Source organism: Apis florea, unplaced genomic scaffold, assembly GCF_048593485.1.
Source record: "Apis florea isolate Af1SG1 unplaced genomic scaffold, ASM4859348v1 contig_3203_pilon, whole genome shotgun sequence".
NCBI lineage: Eukaryota > Metazoa > Arthropoda > Insecta > Hymenoptera > Apidae > Apis > Apis florea.
In genome coordinates this window covers 1,468,333-1,491,359 of record NW_028256723.1, presented here as the reverse complement: position 1 = coordinate 1,491,359, position 23,027 = coordinate 1,468,333, and the positions used below count along the sequence as shown (strand labels likewise).

General features: G+C 45.8%; 1 long non-coding RNA gene across 1 annotated transcript in view; it reads left to right on the top strand.

Annotated features, from left to right (window-relative positions):
* Positions 1-23,027, top strand: part of LOC147657138 (uncharacterized) — a 130,605-nt gene that overhangs the window by 76,543 nt on the left and 31,035 nt on the right. Inside the window, exon 3 of the long non-coding RNA XR_015292960.1 lies at positions 19,988-20,142. This is a non-coding gene — a long non-coding RNA (uncharacterized LOC147657138). The remainder of the gene's footprint in view (positions 1-19,987; positions 20,143-23,027) is intronic.

Here is a 23,027-nt window from a genome sequence, read left to right as displayed (position 1 = left end):
AGTATAACAACGATCCTTTTAATTTCGTGTTTAATTTTTCGTAGCCTATATTTTAAAAGTGAAGTGAGGAGACGACGAAAATATATATGTATATATATATATATATTCGAAAGAAAAAGCCGAGAATCTCGCAACACGATTTCCCTCAAATTCAATCCCCGCGTCGAGGATAATGTTTCACGGGTTGCCGCTGTACCAGATCGATTTCGCTAGTAGCGTCGCGGATGTTACCGCGGGTAGCAGTGGCGGGATTCCGCGAAACCATTCGAGCTCGATCGACAATGCGCGCCGCCGCAACGAGCGTATAACAAGGCTCGTTGAATACCACGCGGGGAGCACGATGATACCACCACCACCACCATCACTGATTCTCGTAGCCGGGATAATCGTTATTGGCGATCCGACGTGTCTTCATCGATTCCGCTCCACGATCCGATTCCTCGAAGCCGATTACACCAGTCTTCTTCGATCTTTGCCGATCGCGCTGCACCTGCGGCACCCGGCTACGCTCGAAATTCTTCTGTATTCCGCGATACCCCCCCCCCCTTTCTTCCTCCCTTCTTCTTGCTTCTTCGATGCGCATCGAAATCGATATATCGAATAATGGACGATTGTTGATCGCGGATTAGAATGGAGAGGAGATGGAATCGTTGCGCCGATTTCCCCATTATCGAGAGCTTCCTCTTTTACCCCTCTTCCCTTTCCTCCTCGCAAGGCATCCTTGCAAGGATCGCGTGGGACGATCCCCTCGATTTCGAGAGAAGCGAGAGGATCATCGGCTGAGGGTAGATTTAGTCCGAGGGAAGGGGGGTGGTGAGAAAGTAGAAATCGAGGGGAGGGGCTGGAGGGAGGGCAACAAAACGCGTGGAACACGGTTCGCCGGGACGCAAAACGAGGAGCAAGATAAGCCGGTGCCTCCATCAGCCTGCTATTTCTCCCGTGACAATAAAAATTATAGGCTATCTGGACTGGAAAACAACAGGTCGAGCGGGCTGCCTCCGGATCGTGGTTTGCATTCATTAAGCCTCGACACGCAAGCAGTGGCGGTTGATCTTCTCCCTCCCTCTCTCTCTCTCTCTCTCTCTCTTCTTTCTTCGTATTCTTCGCTCTTCCCCTCGATGCCCACACCACCACCTCTCTCTCCCTTCCTTCTTCTCTCTCTCTTTCACTCCCTGTCCGATTTCCTCCTCTCGCTCCCTCTCGCTCTTTCTCTCCCTCATCCCCCTCGTCGTCGTTGCCCTCACGGGGCCAGGTACCCCATACGACGCCTCCCCCTCCCCTCGCGGGGCCACATCTTCGTGGCCGGTTGCCTGGCTCGCCTCTCGACTCGCCTCCAGACTCCTCTCAACCTGCAGTTCCAGGTTGCATCGAACGCGACCACTACAACCGGCCGTCCATTACCACTTTACATATTACACATTATAAATTACCAGTCTCCCTCTCTCTCTCTCCCTCTCTCTCTATCCCTCCCTCCCCCTTTCTCTGTCCCTGGGATCTTCTGCTCCACGGTTCGTCCCACCCCACACGAGGCGGCTGCATCGTTCCGTGGGCTGATTTTTTTTTTTTTTTTTCTTTTTCTTTTTAGGGCCGAGGCATCCTTCCTCGCTCGTGGCCTCGCACGAAACACTCGTCAAACGTTTCGAAGGGCACCGGCTCTCGTTATCTCTTCCCCCTGTCCACAGGTAGACGAGAGAGAGAGAGAGAGAGAGAGAGAGAGAGAGCAATCGGAGGAGAGATTGGAAAAGTTTGCTACTCTCTGCTTCTTCCTCTTGTTTTTTTTTTTTTTTTTATTTTTATTTTTCGATCCTTGATCTCGATCGCCTTCCACGATTTAATTACTCGCTCGTGCTCGTTTTCTCGAACGAAGAGCACGGTTCACAGAATAATATAATGGAAATCTATTAAGAAAATAACACCTCGTTATCGAAGATCGGCTGAACTTCTTGGCTGCAACTTTCTGCCGCGCACGTTAGATCGATGTTTACGGATTTGTTGGCGAGAGAGAGAGAGAGAGAGAGAAGAGAGGAATGAACTAACGTGTTGTTACGAACCGCTGAGCTATAATTTAGATAAACTGCAACGGGGACAACACGGTAGTCGCTCGATAAGTCGACTTTAATCTTTTGTAGTAATCCTGGTAACTTGTGAACAGGATCTCGAACGTGATTGTGAAAATATCGAGGAGAAATAGGATTAATTCTAAGTTAAATAAACTCTTATTACTCTTATTATAATCAAAACTTAGAGAAGAAATTTAATTCGTTGGAACCGATATTTCATCCTCGTCTTTTGTTTCCAGCCGTTTAAAATCATGGCCGACATCGCAGTCCAGAAATTCCGATTAATCGTCACGGAAGCGGCGATCAATCACGTTTCAATGATAAAAAAAAAAACTATGACGACAAAACCTTGAAGCATTCGCGCCCAGGCTTGATCTCCAGGCGAATCTCCCTCTCGTGTTCGGTTAAAAAACCGAGAAAGAAGCTTGCACGCGCTTATCGATATATCTGCAGTTAATAAATGCGAGTAAAAAACGTCTCTCTCTCTCTCTCTCTCGAAACTCGTGAACACGCATCGAGGAGATGTTTAAGAGGATCGACAATTATGGTCGACAGGCCATTACCACTCCGCTTATAACGTGTTTTAAATGAATCGTCGTCCGTGCCGCTTTTAACCGCTCGCCACCTAAAAACCTGTACAAAGTTACGCATCGGCGAGAGTAACTCGTCATAACTCGTCGCGTGTCGCTGCGTCGAGACGAAGGTGACGCGGGGTGGTTGCGCGACTCCGTGAGAAAAATATCGAGATACGCTCGATCGAGATTTCCCAATTGCTTCCCCATTAAGTTTCACTCGCTACATTGTCGGGTAACAATGTAGAATGGGATTCTTGGGCCAAATTGCCGCGATTATGCTCGCCGTGGGGCGTCTAACCGCGTACCCCATCCTTGCTTCTCACTCGAGGCAACCATGTTTCACTCGAAAACGCCAAGTTAATGTTGCTACGTTATTACGTTGGAATAATACGACGAATGGAAAAAAAAAAAAAAGAAGAAGAAAGAAGACATTCTTCTCCCGGCCGAACAAACGAAACATATGCTAAAAACGTTCCTCGAATCGGTGAAGAAGAAACTCGAGTGAATTTCGATAATTTCGGAATTGGAAGAGAGAAGATTTTCATCGATTTTCAAACCTCTATCTATCTAAATTAATGGCCACGAAATTTCAAAAATTTATATCGATAACACCGATATTAGAATCGATCGATCGATCGAATTACCAATCCTACAAATTGGAATGCGCGTGTAGATAGATACCAAAATGGCGGAGCGAGCGGGAAATCACGCGACGCAAAGCGAATCGGGATTTATTGGGAATAGGGGGCGGTCCAACCACCCGCGATCCGCCGAGGACAGAATGGCCGAGAGCGACCTGTAACGCAGCCGTATAATTATACATAAAGTATCATTAAGTTGCCATAATTCTTGTGTTATTGCATTATTTAGCGGCGGCTCCCCGCTGGGGGGAGGGACGTGGAATCTTGGCTTGGGTACAACCTCGCCGTTTTACATCTTTGTACACCACCGGCGTATATACCTGGCTATTATAAGTATAATACACATGCCTCGCGTACTTTCCTGCCGTTCCACGCGAAAAAGAGGCATGGCCCGTCGTCCTCCCTGCGAGGACCAACACGGTGGAAATGGTATACAGTGGCGTGATATAGGGGTCTCCCCCCTCGACCACCACCGGTGAGAATCGTCCGACCGGTAATTTCCTCGTCAAAAGTTAACGCCAACGGATTGATAACAACGTTACTCAACATCCGTCCAATCTATCGTGAGATCCTTCCATTTTCGCCGCATCAGAGGTGGTGGTAGCCGAGCTCTCGAAACCGTCGATTCGAATCCTGGACCGCCTGTGCGACGCAGGTGTCGGGGCTCCGGCTAGATCCCAAGCTGTTGGCCGCGTAGATACACGTCCGCCGCTTGAATCCACGGCTCTCTCTCGGCAACTACCCGCGTGGACGTTTTGCTCGTCCCGTAGACAACCGCGAGCTCGGTTAACTGACTGCGAATTAAAATTCCAGAATATAAGCGATTGCTTACGACGATTAATCGCACCCCTGCTGGTACCCACGGCCGGGCGACCACGACGAGGCGCGACGATCCTTTATTTTTCGTATCGACGAAACGATTCTTCGAGCGTTTTCGAGCGGAATCCCCCCCTCGACACACATATATCGGCGCATTCGCGGCGCATCGGGTTTCGATAAATCTTCCCCGTGTCTTTTACAGGAGGCGCGCGGTCACGCAGCACGGCTCTCTCTCTCTCTCTCTCTCTCTCTCGACCCACTCGATATAACACGAGAAACACAAAGATCCATGGGGTCTCGGCTACCCGGTAATTCGTATCGGCGACAACCGTTTAACTGGGCGGAGATAGATCACGGCCCGATAGACGGCTTTTCGTCCTCCGTTGTCGCGTGTTTCCCTCCTCCGTTTCGCCCTCCGTGTGTTCACTACTCCTCCTTTTCGAATCGCACGCTGTGTCGCATGGTCGCGTCTGGATTTCCGAGTGCTCGTTTTAATACGCCCACGTAACGGTATACGATCGTTGATAGAGAGAGAGAGAGAGAGAGAGAGAGAGAGAGAGAGGGAGAGAGATCCTCGAGTCGTTAAACAATAAGAGGACGATAAGTTTCTTCGTTGATTGATAGAATTATTATAGAAGCGGAAGAATGGAAAAATAAGGATTTCGATGTTTGATTCTTCATGCGACGATATCATCCCGTGTGCCAACACGGACGCTTAAACGAGACCTCGCGTTACGAGACTCGTAATTTGCTCTAGAAACGAAATTAAACCGGTGGAACAAGAAAACGAGCGCGATACCGTCGGGGAAGGAGTTGGAATGCGGAGGTTTAAATAAAACGCGATACACTTTTAATTCGTCTAAATCATCGGGGCATAAGAAGAAAAGAAAGGAGAGGAACGAGGCGGGGAGGGGGAGGAAGAAAAAGAGGGAAGCGCTACGCGGCGATAAAAATGCGCCGCTACACGCGCACGACCGCCACAACGGGAGAAACAAAAAGCGGAGGAACGATCGCGTCACGCGGCTACGCATGCGCCCGTGCTGCGAGCGTGTCTGGGGCGCATGCGTGGACGCTGCCGCGCATGCGCGGCGCCGCGCACCGCAAGAAAAGGAGGAGCCACGGCGTGGTTGCTCGCACAACGGGCGCGCGATTCCCCGCTACAAAAAGTACATTGCATTTATAAGTCATTTATTATGAATTACACGATGGTATATTTAAAATGGGAGGCATGTCTTGTACGTGGATATATGGGATATCGAGATTATAACGCATGCCGCGAAGAGAGAGAGAGAGAAATCGGGGGACTACAACGGGCCTGGGATACGCGCAACCGGGCGTTGTCGTGTAGGTGTTCTCGCGTGCGTACGCACCACCACCGTGGCGAAGGCCGCCTTCCATCTCTCTTCCTCCCTTCCTGCCCTCCTCTTTCTCTCCTTCTCTCTGTCTACCTGCGAACCGTCCACGCCACGCATGCACGCGTCTACAAATTGGTAGTGCGTAGCCGCATGCTGGCTCCCGGATAAAACGTGGAAACCGTGTTTTTATTTTTCGCCCGACAGAGACCAACGCCAGCGCGCGTTCCACAGGAAATTAATTTTCTTCGTCGATATCTCTTTAACGCTTTTACGTTTCTGCGATGCGCAGCCTGCTTTCGCGATCTTCCCTTCCCCTCCCCCCGAACAAATATTCGCTTCGATCCCCGAGCAACAGTGAAAATTAGACGTATTAATTGTAACTGTTCGAAGGAATCCTCGAGGGAATAGGATAATTCGAATACGCGAAATTCATGCGATTCGTCGTCGCGAGAATATCCTATACCTTTTTCCTTTTCTCTACGTATATTCCTCTTCTCTTCTATATATATATATATACTCGTAGGTTGATCGTAGAGAAAAGGACGCATCGATCGAATCGGATATTATGGAACATCGTTCGAGAATCTTACTCGCCACCGTTGTACATATACGCGATACCCGTTACTTTCTTCTTCGTTCGGAGAGAAACGCTCGACGAACGTTCCCATCCCGTTCAAAGATGACCTTGTATCGGAGTGACATTGCACTCCTTGTCGTCGGGGCGGCCGATCGGGGAACAAGCAATTAATTTCGAACAGTTGTCGGTGAAAAGCTTTCGTCAAAGATAATTAATCGCGTGTGGAGATGCTGGCCGAGAGAATTGCGGCTGTACGCGATGCGCGGCTTCGATAGGCTGCCGAGGTATTTATTAACTATTATACTCGACATTGCGCCGTTGTAGTTTCTCCATCGAGCTTCAACCACGCATTTTTCTCCCTCTTTATTCTCTGCTCGCTCGCGCGCGCGCCGCAATTATTTACCATTCAACCATGTATTACGGCAGTTTAGCCGGAAAGTATCCGACGATAATCATATATTACGCGCGCGAACGTCTTTCTATTTGTCTATTAAATCTCGAGGAACGTCGGCCAGTGAAAGGCATAAGGCTCGTCCGTCGAGGAGATAGCAGGACGACTGTGTCACGATGACCGGAACCTTGCGATCCGGCGACACATTTCCGCATCTGAAGTGATTCACCTTTCACCCAGCTATCCCTCGCGAGGCCCGCGCATTAGAACCCGATCCTCGCTGGTGGATCGAAGATCGGATCGGTGGAGGAGAAGAAGAAGAAGAAGAAGAAGAAGAAGAAAAGGAAGAGGCGATGGTAATAAGTTTTGCACGTTGTCTCCTTTGAAATATCGAGGGGAAATAACGGTGAGGAGGAGCGTGCGTTTATGGAACGCGCGTAATATTCGATATTTTCTATATTTTCACTCGAGTTATTATCGTTACATGCTTCTTCCTCCTCCTTCCCCTCTTCTTGGAGAGGTTGGAAAGTTTTAAAAAAATCGAATTCTCGATCGTGATGACGTATGGATCGTGAAGATGTACGGATAATTGGTTTCCTTCCCCCATTGTTTATTCGTGGCCAGATTTATCTCCCCTCGAGCCCTCCTCGATGCAATATTACGTCCCGTTTATCGAGGCTTCGATACTTTTCATATATTCATATATATATATATATTCGGAGTCGTAAAAATTTTATTTGCGCCGAGGTTTTAGTGCGCATTCCGTCGGATACTTGTTTGCCTATCGTAATTAATACCGATAGTTTTTTTTTTTTCTTTCTTTTCAGTTTACGCGGAATCGAAGTTGAATCGAAACGAATAACTGTCGGATCGAAACACCTTTCGATAGATTATTCCAATTGTCGCGTGCACCACTTTTGTATTTGCGTCGAAAAGAAAAAAAATCTTCCGCCTAAAAGCCACCCCTACGTAACGGCTAACTCTCCATCCCGATTTTCCATTCCGGTTTCACCGTCACCTCCCATTCCTGGGACGACGATTACACGACGAGAGAGCCACGTATCAATAGTTCTTAAAGCAAACATCAATTCGAAGCTATTTAAATTCCACGGCGACCGAGGGCCGGCGCGCCGCCATTAATCTCCGGAAGAGAGCCGGGCCCGGTCCGTGTTCGCGCGTTTCACGCATCCAGGCATTTAATACTCGGTCTAAAAGCCAACCTTCCTCCAATCCGCTCCCATCTTTTCCACGGAACAACGATCGAAACGAGATTATATTAGATTATATATATATATCGATAAAGTTGGGTGGCGTTTCCCAACTCTTCCCTCCCTTTCCGGAATAATAAGAGAATCCATTTTTGCATAATTGTAATTCTCTAATTTGTTGATTTTTCCTTTCTCGCGTTAAATATACAAATAATCAATCGTTGAACAAGGACTTGAATTGATAAAAGGAGGGGGGGGGAAGAGAAGCAGGGAGGAAGAGAGGAGAGGGGGATAGATGGACGGGTGTGTTGTGCATGGTGGCAAGGGGTAAACGGCCTCCCAACAGCCTAGACGCGTCGTGACCTATAGGAGAGAGAGAAAGAGAGGGAGAGCGTGGTGAGCGTGGTGAGAGGCTGGCCAAGAGGGACAGGGACGGATAACGGAGCTCGGCAAGAAAGAGAGACGGGATAGAGAGTTTAGAGAACAGGTGCGCGACCATTGACCGCCGCCTTTGGTTACCCACTGAATTATCATATATATATATACGCAAGGCTGCGATCGATCGATTTAATCGCGCCGATTACCGGCCAACCACGCACGGGGTGAGGTCAATTAAGATGACTTACCGGATAATGATACGTTCGGGGGTGAACTCTCGGGATGGAGAGAGCTCGAAGGACGGCGTGGAAGGGAAGGAAGAAATCAACGGCCGCGAATACTTCGAAATCTTTCTACTTACTTTCTTTTCTTCTTATTTTTATACTTTGGTAGAAAAGTGGATCGTGTGTGAAACGTGTGTCTCTATTTCTCGCGTTAATTTTATATATATATATATATATTTTTTTTTTTTAAATACTTGTAAAAGTATGAAATAGAAATCTATCTTATTTTTCTTTTAAACGAAACGATTGATATTTACGGGTATACAATATTATTATTAAAGCGTATGATGTGGTATTAATACATCATATTTCCATTAAAATTATCGAAATCTAAATCTGCTGCTCGCGATGGTTATAACTATATGGATACGCGCGCGCGCGTGTGTGTGTGCAGGTACGAAAGTACACGTGACGCTCTCATGCGAGCGGGCAGGATCGTAAATTATCGTGAATTTTATTAATTATCGCGTGCATTATCATTGTGGATCGGCGCGTAAATCATCTCCAGCCGTGACTTATTGGCGCGCGGCCGAGTCGCGGCGCACTTTGAGAAACGGGACTCTTATATATAAATTAAATAATTCAATAGTAAGCTGATAGATGCCCGCGGCGATCGAGAGGGTCCCTTATCGGCGGGCGCGTTCCAGCTTTGCCAGTTTGCGTTTCGTAACGACTTACGATCGCCGTGTTGTTGCAAATCGTTTTGCCTCGAGTTTGACGACATCGTGACATCGATACGATTTCTGTTTGCGTGAGCGGTCAATTGAACGATTGAAATAACGGTGGAAAATATCATCGATCGCATGTTGATCGTCAAAATTAATTGATCGAGAACGTCAACGTCGTTTCAACGTCGTACGTAGTTTGCTCGAGTAGTTTGTTTTTACGAGTGGAAAAATTTTGCATCTCCATGTATCGCGATTTACCCATTTATCTATTTTCATCGAGATTATCTCACTTCCACCTCCCTCCTCCCAGTTTTCCTAATTAAGAAATTTGAATATCTGAATATCCATAAATCAGTTGTAATCAACGGTGTTTTATATATAGAAGTCTTGTCTCTAAAAATTGAAATTTAATTCATGTATCAACCACTCGGAATCTAGGTATGTAATTAACAATTATGAGGTAGCGTGTACCTCGAATCCTACTGTACAAGTCTGAGAATGCGCGTTTTCTCTTACGAATTAATAAACTTAAATGTTGTATGAAGTGCGTGATAATGTTATAAAAGAGGAAGTAAATTGTGATATATGAAGGAAGTGGCTTTGAGGAGTTAATTAATGTTCAACTTTATGTACTGGGTAACGAAGTAACGAAGCTTTAAAAAAAAAAAAAATAACAAATACCTCAAAATAAATAAAAATATTATAATTGATATATTTCGATAATCAAATATTATTCTTAAAGAAAAGGACGGTCAATCGGATTGTCGTAATTAATTGCTACCAATTATTTATATTACGATTAAATTTACGTTAACTTTTATAGAGATGGAATTTTATTACCAATTCTATTAATTTTATTTAATATATATTCGTGGTTCAAGTCTCATCGCTCAATGGTTGGAATCATTGAATTTCGTTTCTGGTTCGCCATTCTGGAACCAGATCTTGATAACGCATCATAATATTTATATTTGTAACCCATCAAATTTAATTAGCCAATTATAAAACTACCTCTAAATTAATCACTACGAATACATTTTTCCGTTTCGCGTACTTCGTGTTTTTCACCCGTTTACATATTTTTGCCATTCTCTCCTCGCTACGTGCATTCCGTTGCATGCGCGCCGTTTTCCCTTTTGTTTATTTGGATCCAAGCTGAATAATTACGCACACCAACAACACACGCGTGCAAATTCTTTCCCACTCAAGCCTCTCCAACTGTCAGCCTCGTATAACTCGTTTCGTAATTTCCCAAACGCGATCGATTCGAGAAATTTAATCCGATCAAGCGAGAAAATCCTCTGGAAAGAGAGGAAGAAAGAAAGAAAAAGAAAAGGTTGCCCGTTTCGCAAGCAACGCACACGTGGTTAATCCACGGCATATTATCGGCACCGTGTCGGAATCCAGATGCGGCACGCTCGCATCCGGAATCGGGAGGGATCCTGCCTTTAGGGGTGAGAACCGCGCGTGGAATTTTCGAGGAGCGCTCGTTAAAGCGGATCGAAGACACGACGTCCGCGACTAATGACGTGGCCATGTAAGCCGCGGATCGGACGCCGTCACCCACCTCTCTACGCGCAGATACTACACTTATACGGCCGGAACAATGCGTGTCGAGGAGAGAGAGAGAGAGAGAGAGAGGGGGGAGAGAGAGAAAGAGACAAAGACGGTGTGCGCGGCTGTGTGCACGCGCCGCGCGAACACAGTCGGTGTGAATCCACACTGGGTCTGGTTGGCGCGGTGCCAACGTGCGTGGGCTGACAGGTTGACAAGCTGACAGCGAGCCGGACCCCGACCACCCGACACCTCACTGTCAGTCGGCCCTCCAGTCTCCCGTAACTCTCTCTCTCTTTCTCTCTCGTCTCTTGTCCTCCCTTCCTGCGATCCTTTTCGGTGTCACGCTCCTTCCGTGATCCTTCACAGGCCGCACTGGTTCGTTCCGCTGACGAAAGTTGTTCGAAGGAGAAGAAATCAAGGGATGGATGGTGGTGTTACGCGTTATGACGCGAAAAAATAATGTCTCGTATATATGCGACTGGTTTGCAACGCGTACTGGATTATATATTTTTGTTAACTTTCGCTCGATATGAATAACGATGAATGGTTCTTTTTTTTTTTTTTTTTACTCGAGTGGATACGTTTCGAGTTACGAGAAGAGAAGTTCTTTCGAAGATTTCGTGGTTGAAGATTGAAAGAAAGAAGAATCTGAAAAGTGGTAGTAGGATGATGGGCAACGTATCGAGTCTGAACGTGCGCATGATCGGTTCGAGCGAAGTGGGAGGAGGAGAAGGTAAAACCTAACCTAAACCATTGGCGCGCCTGCTACGACACAAGAGCCGCGCGGTATGGTAAATTCCGTCTCGCCGTGACTTTTCCCCGTAGCCAGGAAGTACAAATCCCGAACAACCATTCGTCGTTCCGATGAAATTTATCACTGAACACAGGGACCGTGTGTTACCACGGTCGGAGTCACTTCCACGCACGACACCAACAAATAGGTACTTAGGCCCGATGGGATGTTCGCCCGTTGGAACAAGCGTGGATTCTACCGGTTTTTAATAATTGTACCCGGTCCTCCTCGAAGTCAAGGGAGGGAGGGAGGGGAATATACACCCGGTTCCCTTATCTGCCGCGAGAAACACACTGGCGAAAGGCTGAGAAACTGGCGAGATTGGCTGGATAATTCTCGCATATCTTCGCGTTGACGCAATAATGGCGCCCGCCGGAAACACGTGGCGCGACAGAGGCGCCGCCGCGCGTGCATTAGCGTCGATACCACGACGAATTCCATTCGCCTCTTAATACGCGCCGATACACAAGCGGCGGTCGAGAGCAACCATTAAAAACGAACGCCTCTCGAATTATTACGAATTCCGCGCGACGCGTTTCGCGCGCTCACTCGTCGTAAATACTTGGGTTTTACAGCGTGGACGACGCGTCACCCCGATCGAGCGTTGATCATAAAACCGCGATCCTTTAATAAAACGGACGGTCGAAAGACGCTTTTAACCGGTCGACCGTGTATCCTGGGTGTCGCGCCCTCGGTGACGAGAGCTGTCGGCTGATTTGTACACGGTGGGTAATTGAAGCCGTTTTCTTCTTTTCTTTTTTTCCCTCTCCTCCTCCTGCTTTTTCTTCTTCTTCTTCTTCTTCTTCTTCTTCCAAGTTTCGCGGCAAATTAACCGATGTTTCGAAGCGTCTCGCTTGGTCGTAAACGATGGTCGAGGTTTGGTTACTTTGTTGGTTTAATCTTTGTTTGTATCTCGAATGTTTTATGGGAAAATAGTAGTAAAGTCGTGGATGAGATAACGAGTCGCGATGCCCGTGGGGCTGGCTCGAGGAGCGGGTTTAAGATACTAATTGATTTTGAGCGAAGAGTTACCTGTCGTAACGCGATATGCTTCTCGCGACTCACTTAGAGGAAACGTGTTTTTTCGTTGGTAATCATAGGTTTCCGTGGAAGGATAATATCTGTTACGCGAAATTCTCTTGAAATTTTGCGAGGTGTAATAAAGTTTGGATTTTTTATTTGTTTGTTTTCCTTCTTTTTTTCTTTTTTTTTTTTCTCTTATCGCAATGTTGATCTATATCGTTTACATTTGAATGCGCTCATTTATACATTTATTCGTTAATATATATGTGTGTGTGTACGTCGTAAATCACACGAATATATCCTTTAACACCTGTTAAAAAATTACAGAGAAAGAGACGTTGCGTGTTAATCCACTTACTCAGATATCACGTTTAATTTGTTAAAGCCAACTAGCAGGCAACGATATCGGTCAGACATCTTCGTGCATAGATTCGCTTATTGCTATTCTTTCTTTGTTTCTTTCTATTCTCTCTCTGTCTTTGTTGAAGTGACGTTGACACGCGAGATTAACATTTCGACATTGTCTTTTTATCGCGAGTAACTTGAGATGCAAAGAATCGAGTAACAGTGACAAATTGCTTTATTGAGCAATCGACGATACAAATGATTAGTCCAGTCCATTCCATACAACTGCTGACTTTCTGCTATTAATTAATCGTTTGGACGACATCAACACCAAAAGAAAGAAGAATTTCAAATTTTTCGGAAGATCGTTCGAAAAAGAAATGATTGCACGACTCGAATCTCTCTCTTTCTCTCTTGATTTACTTCTCTGCAATTACAACTACAACTTTTTCGAAATAATTGTCGAAAGAATTCAATCGTTCGTAGCTTCAGGCTACACTCGAGATTATGAGAATTTGCGTTGCGAAACGAATCCATCGCCCCACCGGATGATTTCTTTACCGAACGAGAATGCTAAATTAGAAGAATTCGTTTAAACTATCCTTATAAAAGAAAAATATATTAGCCGACTGTTAGTTTCAAAATCATAATTTCAAATCGTTTACATCGTAATAATTGAAAAAAAGCAAACGCGTGTCTTTGTATAATAATTTTCGATAAAATACGCGGAAAGATTCGTTCAGCATAGACGCCGTTGCTTTCGCTGCTGTACTGTTACTTACTCAATCCCAACTTATAATATACAACATATTTCTTCTATGAAAATTATCTCTCTTCTTTCCTACGAGATTCCCGTTTCTTCCTGTTCGTAATAATATAAACAAGAAACAAGACGTTTCTCATTGCGTGTTTTCTTAAAAAAAAAAAACCACCAATATCCAATATCTAAAAGAAAATTACTCCAAGAAGAGTAATCAAGCCTCGTCCCAATTCTTCTTCCCGATTGTTAGAACGCGTGTTCATCGTGGATCCACGAAAGAATCGTTGTCGAACGTTCGTCACTATATAAAACGAACGACGAGCTCTCCTCTAAACGATCGATGGATATGCATATATATATATAACTTTCTCTGTCAACACCAATTTTCGATTTCCTCCTCTACCCTTCCGCTCGAATCGGAACAAGTTGTTCCAACTTGAATCTCGACGACATTGCCAAGAAACGAAGGCAAGAAGAAACATCGCAAATAATTTTTGGATCCGATGATCAAAGACATTAAAAAATCTTCCAAAACTGCGGAAGGGATCGGCTACCAATTTACCGTAAATTTTTCCCGACATAATAGCCGCGACAGTTGCGTGGACGAGAAGATTTACGGTGGTTGGAGAGAGGTAAGATCGGTTCAGCCGGGTTACGGGATCCTCGTTTCGTATCTTACGTATATACCAAATTGGGAGCAATCGTACGTCTCATTAAGTATCGAAGCGGGGCCCCGCCGGGGCAGAGACAATTACCGGTTGAGCGACAGCGGGGCCGAGATAATCGGGCGGATAGAAGGCGAAACGTGGACGTATATTTCACGTGGCTTCCTTCGATCCGTTCGTTTCCGTCCGCCGGCCGGCCGGTGTCTTACAATTCACGACAACGTCACAGGCCCAGATAGCATCGGGGCCAGCTCGCAACAATGCGCGCCGCCCGATGCATACGTCCACGATACGTTTTTGCCGAGATTTTCTCTAACAGTCCCTCCTTTATATCGAGATCGAACGAAAAGTTATGGAAATATTTGAAAAAAGATCAGCATCTACGCGTTTGAATAAAGAGATTCGGGAACAAAGCAAATTTTTCCCTTATTTCTTCCATCATAAGAAGCTCGTGAGAATTTTAATATAAAATTCATTTACATATATATATGAATACACGTATAGTCGCATATTTATATTCGTAAAATTTTCGTTGCGCTCTTTAATTTTCATATATAACGATCGTTTATTCGCGAAACGTATCGAGGAATAATATTATAATTGAACCATTATTACGCGATCCGAATCGATTGCGGATGGCGTGGCCGCCATTGATCTTCGTTAACGCAATGTCCGCTCAATTAAGCTCCCTAATGCCCCCTCCCCCCGCGGGTAAAAAGGGCCGAGATACTTTCTTCGTATATCGCGTGCAGGGTATAATTAATTCTTCTGCCATTAAAGCGCTATCGCGCCTACCGGCTGTTGGACATACCCTCCGCGAGAGAGGAGGGTATGTAGAGAGAAAGAGCGTAATTAAGCATGTAAAGTAATTATCGTTTTTTTCTGCCGATGTGAGGCAATAATTATAGCTCTTGCGTAATCTGTAAAAGGGCGGGATAGTAAGGATTCACGACAATGAATCTCCGTGAAGGGAGATACGATCGCGTCGCTCTATCGGGAATTACACGAGACGCTAACATTGTGCATGTTGTTCCTGTATGCATGCTGATTACGCGGGAACGGGAGATGGAATCGAAGGGCGTAATCGCGGAGCAGCAGTCCGTTTTAACGCTTAATTACCTCTATCACGCGTTTCCTACTTTCATTTACTTGCAAATGCGAAATTTAACGGGGTGAGTTTCCACTGTTTAGAAAAGTACGGGTTTCTGATTTTATTGATCTTCGAAAAACTCTCGTGTTTCTTTCTTTTTCTTTTGTATTGCGCGTTCAATTTCAATAATCGTGAAATTCGAATTTCGTCCCCTCGTGCTCGATCGTCCCAAACTATTAAACCTGCCACACCGTGGACCTCTTCCAAAAAACGAAAATACCGACACTAGCCAATCGAATATTACGCGTCTCGGGTTAAAAATTATCGCATCGAGTGACGGACAACGAAACAAAAACGAATCCTCTCGTATTCGAAAGTTGAAAAATGAAGGATTCTCGCATCATCGATCGAACAACCACCAAAGGATAGGAAAGAAGAAGAGCTGTAATTTCCAGTCTCGAGCGGTCTCTGGAAGGCTGTGTTGGCGGGGCGGCGGGAGGGGCACGTGGGCTCGGTCCAAGGCAACGGTTTACCTGTCGTCCGAGGTACGAGGCATTGTTCGTCGGTCGCAGTACATCAATTCCGCGGCGTATTCGAAGCGAGCCGCGTCCGGCCCACGCGGCCGTCTCTCCCTCGCGAGCGCGAGCTGCAAATGTTTCTCGGCCTGTTATAGATACTTACATAAAGAGGGAATGATGTATGCACCTCGATCGGTAATATAATGTAGGCGGCTAACGAGAAAGGGACCGTGGAGAGAGAGAGAGAGAGAGAGAGAGAGTTCGTTCCACGCGAAAAAAGGGTGGATCCGTAAATTCGCGGCGTTCGACTAAATCAGCGCGAGTAACGACGCCCGTCGTCGCCCTCGCCCTTCGTATAGCCGGAAGGCGCGTCACGGACAGACGAAAAATCCGCCTATACGAGGAGATCTCTCTCGAGGTGTCTCTCTGCGTCGAGGATCGATGCGGTTGGAGGGAGGAAGGAAGAGATTGGAAAAATTGCAAAGAAGGCGGAAAGAGGACGATTCCAGTGTTTTATATGCTCGCGCCTATGCATGCGTAACGAGTTGGAGGATCGTAACTTTCCGGTTAAACCGAGCGAAGCTTCGAGCCTGCTTGTTTCTTGTGGATCATCTAATGGACGCGATTTGCTTAATTGTGTTTTTGGTTTCGTTCTTGTTTGGCTTTTTAAAAGGACGAGTCAAGAAGTTGAAGTATCTCTTACAGTATCTTTTTTTTTTTTTCCTTGAAGGCTTAATCGAAGAGAAAGGATAGTTTGCGAGAAAAGATAGAGTTGGAGATCGAGAGAATAGTTGAGAGAGATGGAAGAATCGTTAACAAGGGAAATAATTGATTCGAAGCAAGATTGATCTTACTCGAACGAGATGTATATATTTTCCCTCTACTTTTTTCCCCTTGCCTCTCGTTCCTCGTTTTCCGTTCCGTTTCTATTTCGCTTCCACCATCGACTTCTTCGTACGATGGCAAGAAGCATTCCGTAACGTAAACGATCCTCGGGAACAGTGTGTATACACGCTTCTATTCCGTAATGGTGGCACGGTTGCATTAACATAAGGATACTACTCTTGGACGGTAGAGTCGGCGATTTAATAACCGATCGTTGGTGCCCGGGCATTCCGTCAATCCAAATGTATCCAATTAGTTAGTCCGGCCGGGTAATGAGTTTTACCTATTGACAGTGGCCGTGGAGCACGGATGCGCGGCCATTAGCAATTCTAAATGGTGTCGTGCGAGAGCCGGTCATTAAGACTGAACGTAAATAATAATTACACGTTCTGAAGCTAGAAGAACAATCATACGGAGGATGCAGGTATGCCAACTCTCCTCCTTTCTTTTGCCTCTTGTTTCGTCTTCTGATTTCTAACCCTCTTGCGAGACGATCGTAACGAATTCTCTTCGGCGCAACAATACGTCCCGATACGTCTCGCGTATTTAATTATAATTCTTGAAAAAAGAAGCATCTCGATTCTCTTATGTTTTACACTTAATAACATAATCGTTCGTTAATAGAAGATTTTAGAATATCGAAAAATCTGACGGATGGAAAGTTCCAAATAAAGAAAAAAAAAAAACTCTTCGACATTCATCTTCTCTCTAATTTGAATCAATTAATTCGAGAGACGAAGTGTTACAAATTCTCTTCTAGCGCAACAATATCGATATTCATATATACATCTTACGCGCGTAATTCTTCGTGAGAAAAAGAGGCAACTCCACTTTATACTTTCTGCTCAACATCGTTATACGAAAGGATTTTCCGTATCGAAAAATCTGATCGACAAAGTTGCGTTACGCGTGTTCCGAATAAGAGAGAAAGAAAAGAAGAAGAAGAAAAGAAGAAGAAAAAAAAAATCATCAATTTATTTCCGAACCGGCCCCTCTCAATAGTTGTAAGTAAATTATTGCACGAGCGGGGGCACCTCCCCCCGCCCCTCCTCTCCCGCTTTCCCATTCCCACCGTCCTCCATCCGTTTATTCTTCCTTGCTATCTCTCGACCTGTCTCTTTTCCCCTGTTTGACTCGCGGCGAGAGAGCGCGCGAGGCCGCTCCGAGCGCTAAATAAAGTAAAAGTTTAATGGCGCACATCCGTTGTTCCGATAGATATCTTAATGCGACCGGATTTTCAAGTCCCTTGAGATAAGTGCACGCCGATGAAAGCCAACGGCGCGCATGGTCCCCTCCTCCTCCTCCTCCCCTCCCCTCCCCTCGATAAACGACGCCACCACGTTTTTTGGCTGCACACAACACATCGCCGACGCAGAAGCGACGTAGCAGAAGAGGCGAGAGCGTCCGTCGAACAGGGTTGCGGCGGCGGTTTTGCCTTAATGACCGGCCCACAACAATGTCGATCGACGAAAAGGTTATTAGGCGAGTTATTCCGCGTCCCGTTTCGAGATTACGCGCCCGATAAAAGGAGGGGGGCGCTCGCCATTCCGTTGCATTATCTTTTTTTTTTTTTTTTCGCCGATTCGAAGATATCGCATCTTCGCCGCTGGTCCGCCATTCCGTTAAGCGAGGGGAGGAGGAGGGGGCCGAACGAACATTCTTGACGTTGTTTCGCCACCGATAAAGAAGAAGAAGAAGGAAGGAAGGGGGGAGAATATCGTTGGGGAGGAAAGCGAACGCGGGATTTGGATTCAAGCAATGTAGCATAAGATACGACCTTGGGCAAGAAGTAGACCGATGAAGTTGCTCGAAGAATTTCGGCGAGAGGATATCGAGATATCTTCGGGCCCTGTTTCTTTTCTTTTTTCTTTTTTTTTGGCTCTCGAGAGCTTTGGATTCGAGGTATAATATCGTTCGCGAGGCGATACTTTTAAATTGTACTCTACGTATCGATGGTGATCGCGATAATAATTTTACTCGATAAAAATAAGAGAGTGATGGGAATGGGAGGGCTTCGTTTTCGAGCAAGTCGAAATTTTTCGAAGTGAAATTGGAATCGATCTTTTTTTTAAAAAGTGATAATTTTTGGAATGGAAAATAAAATGTGTATTTTACGTTTGAAATAATTTTCTGAATTCATTCCATATTAGGATTAACTTGTTCTCCTCGAAAACGAAACTCTTCTTACGACTTAACAGTTTCGTCTTGTTTCGAGCCAGAAGAATCTTCCTACCAAGAATAATGTACAATTATTCCATACATCGTTATTCGAAATTTCGTGAAAAATTTCTTGCTCGATCGACAATCGAATTCGCACGATTCAACCCTATCCCTTAAATCGTCGGTTGGATGACCGGTCGAATAGGTTCTCGCCGTGTTCACGAGCCGTGTGTGTACGCGATGAGGAGGAATTAAGCCGCGATTAGTTACTGTTGCGCTGGAAATTAATTGTGCACTGTCCAACGTTAGAACAGTGGGCGTGAACGAGGAAGCGGAGGAAAGCCACCGGTTATTACGAACTCCGGGGCCATAATAACTTGTACCGCTTTCATGAGCCAGCCTCGCCTTTTCCCTCTCGCGCCTGCAACCGCGCCTCTCCTCTCTTTCCCGCGTTCACGTTGCAAATAGAATTAGGCAGCAACGGCTGTGGTGAACAGTGGAGGCTGAATGGAACGGTTTCCACCCGTAATCAGCATCCCCGGGGCAATCCGTTGATAATAACGATCAATTAACCGCTGTTTGCAGTGCCAGAAACTTGCTTGATAACTACAATTTTCTAAATTACGACTTCGTCGAGTAATCGCGATACTGGACGGATCGGGGAAACTGCGAGGAGGATTCTTCTTCTCCGCGTGTTATTGTTTTTTCTTCTTTTCTCTCTTTTCGGATTTTATCGGGGAGGGGGATGTTTGAGAACGTTTTAATTATGGTTATGGATCGTTAACAATCGAGAAGATTTCCTCGACTCGACTCTCCTCGATCACGGAGAGTTATTTTCTTTTTTCTTCTTTGGAATTTCTCTGAATGCAGTTCTTACGCGTTAAAAGTGATGCTGTAGAAAGTGTACCTTGTTGAAAAAGGAAGGAAATCGAGATGTTTTCTCTCGTCGGTTTGTTTGCGCGATTACATTTTCAAAGAATATTGCAAATGGATCGATTATAAAATTTACAATTTAAAGGAAAACGGCGAAGGAAGAGATCGAAAATCGTTATCGCAGATCACGAGGATCGAATAACATTTACGGATAATTATCGGTTTATCTGCCTCTCGAGGTATCAGTATCCTCTCTAATTCTCCCTCGACCACTTCCAATCATCCACTTCCAATCCTCCCCGCTCACGAATGCAACACGAGAATCACAACCGATTACATCGCAGTTTCATTGTCCTCTCCAGGAACACGATCAGGGATCGCGAAGGTGTAAGCCGAGCCTCGAACCAAGAAACGGCGCAAATCTCTTTCGATGGACAGTTCGAAGACAGAAGGGTGGACAGTTTAAAGGAACTGTCGCTTCACGAGTGAATATTCACGAAAGACAAAGAGATTTAAGGTATGGAAACAAGCTTATCATTCATTTTTCTCTCTTATTGGAAATATCTCTTTTCGTTTAATAAACAGATTATCCTCATTAATTTTAATTCTAATTGTTGGAATTAGCAGGAATATTTAGCTTAGCATTTTTCCAATCGATGATTACACATTAGCCTATTATTTACGTATATCCGTACAAAAAAGTTAAGAAACAAACTATTTCTCGTAATATTTTTCTACTTTACATTACTCCTTTAATGTACATGAAAGAAGAACGCGTTATTATCATCCGAGAGAAATTTAAAAACTCTGAAATCACTTGGCCGTAATAAATGAGATAACAGGAGTCCGATTGAACGAAGAAAATTCCATCGCACGTCACAAATGTTGAAACACACTTTATTACACTTTTTACGCAGCAAAAATATCCACCAATTTTGCCACACGAACGACACACCTTATTACAGGAAGGGCATACAGGATACAGGTACTTGGGCAGGTGAGTTATATTCGTTAGGTGGAACTGCTCGAGGAAGCAAGGGGTTAGGGGGAACGAGAAGGTATATCCCAAGCTTTATTCCAGTTTAAACGGTCCGTCAAAGTCACCATTACCATTCCGGTTCGCGCGAACCATTTATTTACGCGGTGCCGGGACGCGCAGCTTATTTATAGCCGTCAATTAATTATCGCTGAATAATGAGCGTGCACAACCGCGGAATACATTAGCCGAATCGCCATTCTTACCGGCGTTTACCCGCGCGGGGCGAGTGGGAGGGGGAGGGGACAGCGGCCGATCCCTCTCCTCCCGTCTCCTTCCATCGCCTCGCCTCCTCGCCGTCTCTCTCTCTCTCTCTCTCTCTCTCTCTCTTCGTTTCTTTGTCCGCCGTTAGGCGGCACCGCTCCTTCCACGAAGGACCTCGCTTCGATTTGTTCGGAACGAGCTTTCCTGTCCATGCGTGGTTCATTGTTCGTGTCCCTGAACGACACGGCACGACCGCGGTCTTCGTTGTACGCTCCCTGTTAAGCTGAAATAGGATCCGGTTCAGGTGTTGTCCTTTATGGCCGAGGACGAAAAAACGAAGCGAGCCGAGCCCGAATGTCCGATTCCCTTTCTTCCTTTAAGCATTCGTTATTGTGTCTCTCGTGTAGATTAATTTGTCTCTCAACGGAGATTGGATTCATATTCGGTTAAGGGGAGGAGGAGAGCGCGATTAGATACGATCGAGTACGATCTAATACGTTTTCTCGCTTATACCTCGAACTTTTAACCCTCTTTAATTCTTAAATGAGAAAGAGATTTTTATCAACTCTTAGAGAAATAATCTTCGCGCCATCGGTTCCGGTCTATCGTCGCGCTATCGTCTCGTTCGCTCTCTCGCGCGAACAATAAAATTACCAAAGTAGCGAGTTAATAGACGCGTGTAAATGTAATACATGATAATACAACGTTGATAAGAAAAAAATAAATAAATAAAGAAGAAACAATGACGCGCGAACGAACTCTTTCACGGTCGGGGGAATTTTAAAGCTGCGGACGGCCAGGGAAAGGGGATGACAGACATTCCCTGGGAATAGCTACTCATCGATTACGCGGTGTACGCGGTGTTGAGCGCGGATCGCGAGTATATATGGGATGCGGTCGAATAATAATAAACGGGGATAAATAGCTAACGAAGGACGCGAATGGTTGCATGGCTATTGCCCATTCATATAGGCCGGGCCGTCTGGCCATCGGCTCGCCTTTCTCTCTCTCTCTCTCTCTCTCTTTTTCTTTCTCTCTCTCCTCTTTCCTTGCCGCGAACAGGCCAGGGGGGTGCGCGCTCTGGCAAACTGCGCTTGTCCACCAGGGACAATAAATGACATTGGACCCGTGGTTCTCGCGACGATACGACGGCACGACCGCCAGTTCCTCTACCCGGCTTCTCTGCCTTTCTCTGCCTCCGATCCCCGTCTCTCTCTCTTTCTCTCTCTCTCTCTCTCGCTCCTCCGCCTTCCTCCTCGTCCTCATCCTCTTCTTCTTCTTCTTCCTTCGGCCGGGGAGAGCGTAGGCAGGTTGGCATACGAGTCGCGGTCAACTCGCCAGCTCCTCTCTCTGCTCTAATGAGCTTGCTATTATTTGCTTTATTGAATGCAATTAGAGCTTACTCCGTGTCCCTGCCTCCCCTCCCGCCTCGCCCCTTTCGAGCACGACTCCCTTCGTCCTCCTCCTCCTCCTCCTCTTCGTCTTGTCTCGCGGCGAGGCGGTTTCGAGAGGCACAACACCAACGTTTCCCTTTCTCGTTGCGTGTCGGTGGTGGTGGTGGATAAACGTGTCTCTCTATAGAAAGCGGGAGACGCGGTTATATATACGTACGAGGAATACGTACGAGGTGTGCGAGAGGGAGGACGACGACGATGGACACGATGCGATCGCCGTGAGGATGGCGAGGCATAGCAATCAGCCGCAGACATGCATCTGCGAGCACCACTGTGTAATTTCTAGAACAAAAAGCTCGCCGTAATTGTGTTCATTATCTTCAGGCCTTCTCTCCCCTGGAACAAAAGGGGGACGCCACGGAGGGAAGGACAGTGGCGCCGCGAGCGGAAAACTCTCGGTTTCGCCGGGGTGCAGTGGACACGGAAAGCTTGCCTCGAGATTTCGAATGCCTCTGTTTCTTCTGTGATCCCGTAATTATTTAACAGTTGTGTGTCCTAGTTTTTTTTTGTTTTTTTTTTTAAAGTAATTGTATCGTTTAATAATTGCAACAATTATTTAGTATTTATCGTGTCGTATCGAATTCACTTTACTCGCTTCCTTTCGGGATTGGATCGAAATGGAAATTGATCTACATTCATAGAAATAGACGGACGAGCAAAAGAAGTGTATACCTTTTGAAACTTCTTGTCGGGTCAAACAGTACTGCA